The following is a 6,000-nucleotide window of genomic DNA, read 5'->3' on the forward strand; positions in this document are numbered from 1 at the left end:
GCCCCTCCTCAGGCCACTGGGTTGTCAATTTAGCAGGCTGTGACGTCAGTGCTGGTTCAGCCTGTTATGGAGAATAGGTGGGAACCTTTGTATGAGAGGCTCAGGAAGCAGCATCCTCCCACCTTTGAGGTTGGACCAAACCCACTGCGGGCAGAGTAGTGGATGAATATGATTTCCTACATCTGGGATTTTATGAGGGTTGAAGGGAATGAGAAGGTAGCTTGTGCCAGCTACATGTTTAGAGAGGATGCCCACATCTGGTGGGATGTAGTGATTTAGAGGAGGAATGTGGCAGTTATGACTTGGGAAGAGTTCAGAAACATCTTCAACGAGAAATATTACAGTGTTGCAGTTCGAGCTGCGAAGGTTGACGATTTCATCAACCTGACTCAGAACCGGTTGACAGTTACTGAGTATGCTTTGACATTTGACCGGTTGGCGAAGTTTGCACTGGATTTAGTACCGATGGATGCAGCAAGAAGGGATAGATTTGTGCGGGGATTGAACGTTATGATCGCCAGTGATGTGAAGATCACTTTGGATCCCGAGACTACTACTTATGCCCAGGTTGTGGACAAGGCCCTTAAAACTGAGGGGGCCAAGGATCAGATATGGAGAGAGAGCACAGTTAGGTACGATTCCAGGAGGACAGTGACTCCTTTTATTGGATCCAGTTGGGGTAGTGGATCCAGTGAGCAGAAGAGAAAGCCCCCAGATTCTTTTGTTCCTCCTAGATCGAATAGGAGGGCGCGGGGTGCTTTTAGTGGTCGTCAGGGCAGAGGTGAAAATTGGAGGAGTTTTCCAGAGTGTCCATGGTGTAGACGACGACATCAGGGTGAGTGCAGGATTAGGGCTTGCTTTATCTGTTGGAGTGCCAATCATCTGAAGAAGGACTGCCCACAAGCCAGGAAAGATGAGCCGAAGCAGGGCGACGGTCTCGCTCCTGCCAGGGTGTTCACTTTGACTCATACTGAGGTGGAGGCTAGCCCCTCAGTTGTGACAGGTCAGATTTCTAGTGCTGGGTTTTCTTATACTGCATTGATTGATTCGGGAGCTACTCATTTGTTTGTATCTGCTAGAGTGATAGATTAGTTGTGTAGACCTAGTGTTTTGTATGCTAGGGTTTTCCAGACTTTGCTGCCGACTGGGGAGTTGGTAGTCTCTAGGAGATGGATTAGAGCTTTACCAATAGAGGTAGATGGTAGGGAGTTGTCTGTTGATCTAATTGAGCTTGCGATGGATGACTTCGATATGTCCTAGGGATGGATTGGTTAACAAAGTATGGGGCGACGATTGACTGCAAGTCCAGGATGGTGACTTTTGAACCAGAAGGGGAGGTACCCTTTGTATTTGTGGGGACAGTTAGTGGACCGCGAGTACCTATGATTTCAGCACTGAAGGCTAGAGACCTGATGCAGGAAGGTTGCATAAGATTCCTAGCAAATGTTGTGGATACCTCTGGAGTTGTGTCGGTTGGAACAGGTGATACCAAATTTGTATGTGAGTTTCCAGATTTATTTCCAACAGATCTACCAGGGTTGCTGCCATAGCGGGAGATTGAGTTTGTTATAGAGTTTGCGCTAGGGGTAGAGCCAGTATCTAGAACACCTTACAGAATGGCTTTGACAGATTTGAAGGAATTGAAGATTCAGTTGCAGGAGTTATTGGATTTGGGGTTCATCAGACTGAGTTTCTCGCCATGGGGTGCTCCTGTGTTGTTTGTCAAGAAGAAGGATGAATCTCTTAGGATGTGTATTGACTACAAGGAGTTGAACAAGTTGACCATTAAGAACAAGTATCCACTGCCTAGGATCGATGATTTATTTGACCAGCTACAGGGAAGGATAGTGTTTTCCAAGATTGATCTCTGATCAGGTTACCACCAGTTAAGGATCAAAGAAGACGACATACCAAAGACCGCTTTCCGCACGAGGTATGGACATTATGAATTCCTGGTTATGTCCTTTGGATTAACCAATGCCCTAGCAACTTTTATGGATATGATGAATAGGATTTTCGAGGACTACTTGGATAAGTTTGTAATTGTATTTATCGATGACATTCTGGTGTACTCACAGTCAGAGACAGAGCATGAGTAGCATCTACATTTGGTATTGCAGCGGTTGAGGGAGCATAGGTTATATGATAAGTTCAGCAAGTGCGAGTTCTGGCTACCGCAAGTTACATTTCCAGGCCACATCGTTAGTAAGGAGGGGATTCTAGTTGACCCAAGTAAGATTGAGGCAGTGAGAGATTGGCCTAGACGAAGCAGTGTTCCTGAAGATAGGAGTTTTCTGGGATTGGTAGGGTATTATAGGCGGTTTGTTGAGGGGTTCTCCAGGATAGCTACACCGTTGATAGAATTGACAAGGAAGAAGACTAAGTATGTTTGGACAAACAGGTGTGAGAATAGTTTCAAGGAACTGAAGCGGCGACTGATCACCGCGCCAGTGCTGAGTTTGCCGACAGATAATGAGAAGTTCGTGGTTTGTTGTGATGCTTCCAGACAAGGTTTAGGGTGTGTGCTAATGAAAGATGGAAATGTGATAGCCTATGCATTGAGACAGTTAAAGGAATACGAGCAGAGATATCCCACGCATGATCTAGAGTTGGCGACGGTGGTATTCGCACTAAAGATTTGGAGACATTACCTATATGGTGAGAAGTGCGAGATATACACCGACCATAAGAGTTTGAAATACTTCTTTACTCAGAAGGATCTGAATATGCGCTAGAGACGGTGGATGGAGTTGGTAAAGGATTATGATTGTGATATCCTATATCATCTCGGGAAGGCTAATGTAGTGGTTGATGCATTGAGTTGGAGAGGCCCAGGACAATTGTTCTGTTCGAGATAGATATATGATAAGCTAGCTGAGGAGATGACTCGAGCGGGTATAGAGTTGGTGGTTGGTCGGTTAGCCAACATCACTCTTCAGTCTACACTCCTTGAGAGGATCAAGGAGGCGCAGGGGAAATATTCCCAGTTGAGAGGGCACAGAGAGAATGTCTTAGTTGGAGCGGCTAAGGACTTTTCTATCTCGGAGATGGGGTTATTGAAGTACAAAGGTTAGATCTATGTTCCGATGGATTCTGACATCCAGCGAGAGATCTTGGATGAATCGCATACCAACCCCTATTCTTTACACCCAGGTACGACGAAGATGTACCAAGATTTCAGAGCTTTGTATTGGTGGTCGGGCATGAAGAGGCATGTGGTGGATTATGTGGCCAAGTGCTTAACTTGTCAGCAGGTCAAAGCTGAACATCAGAGGCCAACAAGGTTGTTGCAGCCTCTAGGGATTCTAGAGTGGAAGTGGGAAGATATCACCATGGACTTCGTGGTTGGTTTGTAGAAGACCGTGGGACAGCATGGCCGGTGTGGGTGATTGTGAATAGGTATACTAAGTCCGCCCACTTTTTACCTGTCAGGACGACTTATACTGTGGAACAGTACACCGAATTGTATATGAAGGAAATTGTTCAACTTCATGGGGCTCCGAGGACGATAGTGTCCGACAGGGTCCCCACTTTCACCTCCAAGTTTTGGGAGAGTCTGCAAAAGGCTATGGGCACACAGTTATGGTTTAGTAGAACCTATCATCCTCTGACAGATGGACAGTCTGAGAGGACGATTCAAATACTGGAGGAAATGCTATGGGGGAATCTTGGAGCAAGTATCTTCCTTTGATTGAGTTCTCGTACAATAACAGTTATCAAACGACTATTAGAGTGGCTCCGTATGAGATGCTTTATGGGAGGAACTGAAGATCACTTGTCTATTGGGATGAGACGGGTGAGAGAAGATATTTGGGTCCTAAGATGGTTCAGAGGACCAATGAGGTGATTGACAAGATTAGAGCTCGAATGCTCGCCTCCCAGAGTCGCTAGAAGAGTTACTCGGACTTGAGACACAGGAGCGTAGAGTTTCAGGTCGGTGACCATGTGTTCCTTAGGGTTTCACCTTTGAGGGGAGTGAAACAGTTTGGTGTCCAGGGAAAGCTGAGCCCTAGGTTTGTTGGCCCCTTTGAGATTCTGGAACGGGTTGGAGAGGTAGCTTACAGACTGGCGATGCCTCCAGCCTTATTAGGGGTTTATAATGTTTTTCACGTGTCCATGCTCTGGAAGTATGTATCAGATTCGACGCATGTACTGAGTCATGAGAATTTGGAGCTAGACCAGGATATGCCTTATGAGGAGAAGCTGGTTCAGATTCTTGACTGGAAGGATAAATTCTTGCGATGCAAGACCATCGCCTTGGTGAAAGTGTTGTGGAGGAACAACAAGATTGAGGAGGCGACGTGAGAACTTGAATCAGATGTGCGGGAGCGGTATCCCGAGTTGTTCAGGTAATTTTGAGGATGAAATTTCTGTAAGGAGGGGATAGTTGTAGCGTCCCAAATTTTCTAGTAAGGCTTAGGGCCTTGATTAGTGTGCCTGGAGGGCAATAAGTGATTTAATGTGCAAATGTGTGAATTTGATGAATATGTTATTAGAAATGCATGTTATGTGGGCCCTGTTTGGTTATTAGGGGCATGTTTGTATTTTTAGCCCATTGAGGGCATAAATGTGATTATTATGCTATATTTGTGATATATTTGTGTTGCACGATACGAGACAGTCCTAGGGAGTGGTTAGCTAGAAAGTCACAACGGGGTCGAAAACCCGACTCGAGACGAGTCGAGGGGTGTTTCGGGTATTAGATATTTTATTGGGTTATCGAGTTATGAAAATAAATATTTGGAGATATATTTGAGGTTAGAGTGTTTAGGAGGGAATATTGGGGAAATTTACTATTTTTCCCTCGGGAACTTACCAGGGTTTGGAAAATGACTAAATTGCCCTTGGGATTACTTAAGGGTTAGGGATAGGTTTAAGGGGAAAAAAAGGGAATTTGGCTTTAAGATAACTAGAACTGGCAGAGGTAAAGTGTTTCATGTTTTCCTCACTTAGGATTTATCTGAATTGTCTTTGGAAGCTCTAGAGGGAAACAGAAGCTGGGGGAAGAGGGAGAAGGAGGCTGATTTTCTTTGGGATTAAGGGAGGAATTCAGAGCTGGACTTTGGGGGCTAGAAGCTGGAACTTAGAGGAGTAATTCAGGGATTTAATCAAGCTCAAAGGTAAGTTTTTAATTTGATGAACAAGCTAAAATTTTGCAGGGTTAAATGCTAGAACTTACGCATGCATGGATTGGTCCTCAAGATTGGTTTTGTATGTTTATCGGTGTACGAATTAGTTTGTGAGCTTGTTGGGATGTTTAGGCCATATGGATATGAATCCTAGACTTAATTCTGGGGTTGGCAGAAGTTTGGGGTATGAGAAATGGGATTAAGCTTGGGAAAGAACTTGAAAGAAAGGCTGGTTTTCTGGGTTTGCAGGTCAAGCTGCGGCCCTAGGAGGGGCATGCCGCAGCCCGTGTGCACGCGAGGCCTGGGGAGGCCTCTGATCTTGAGGCGCGTCGCAGTGCTTGTCTAAGCATGTCGCAGCCCGTGTCTCCTTCCAGGGAGGTGTTTTGCCTCTGTTTTGAGGCATGCTGTGGCCTTTCAGGGGTTGGGCTGGGACTGTAGTTCAGAATGTTGGGCTTTAAAGGGGTTTTTGGCTCGGGAATCCAAAAGTTAAGGCTCGGGATGAATTTTATCACCTAGATTAATAGAATTCAAGGTCCTGGAGACTAGAAATATGATCCAAAGTTATTTAATGGGTTCGAACTTGATGGATGGATATTGTTGATGCGTTGTGACTAGGGTTTCAGCGAGGCTCAGACAAGGGGACTGTGCTCGGGACATCAGTGCTTGGAAAGCTCGAGACACAGGTAAGAAAACTATTGTTCCCGTAGAGTAGGGCGAGGCCCTATATGATTGTGTTGTAGGGCGTAGCCCCATTGATTGTGCTTATGCATGTTTAAGTATTTGTTTAATTATGCTATGTGTGCATATATGTGAATGAACGAAAAGAGCCGGGAATGGCGAGGGCCGAGAATGGCGATGGCCGGGAACAGCG

Source organism: Humulus lupulus, chromosome X (assembly GCF_963169125.1).
Source record: "Humulus lupulus chromosome X, drHumLupu1.1, whole genome shotgun sequence".
Lineage (NCBI taxonomy): Eukaryota > Viridiplantae > Streptophyta > Magnoliopsida > Rosales > Cannabaceae > Humulus > Humulus lupulus.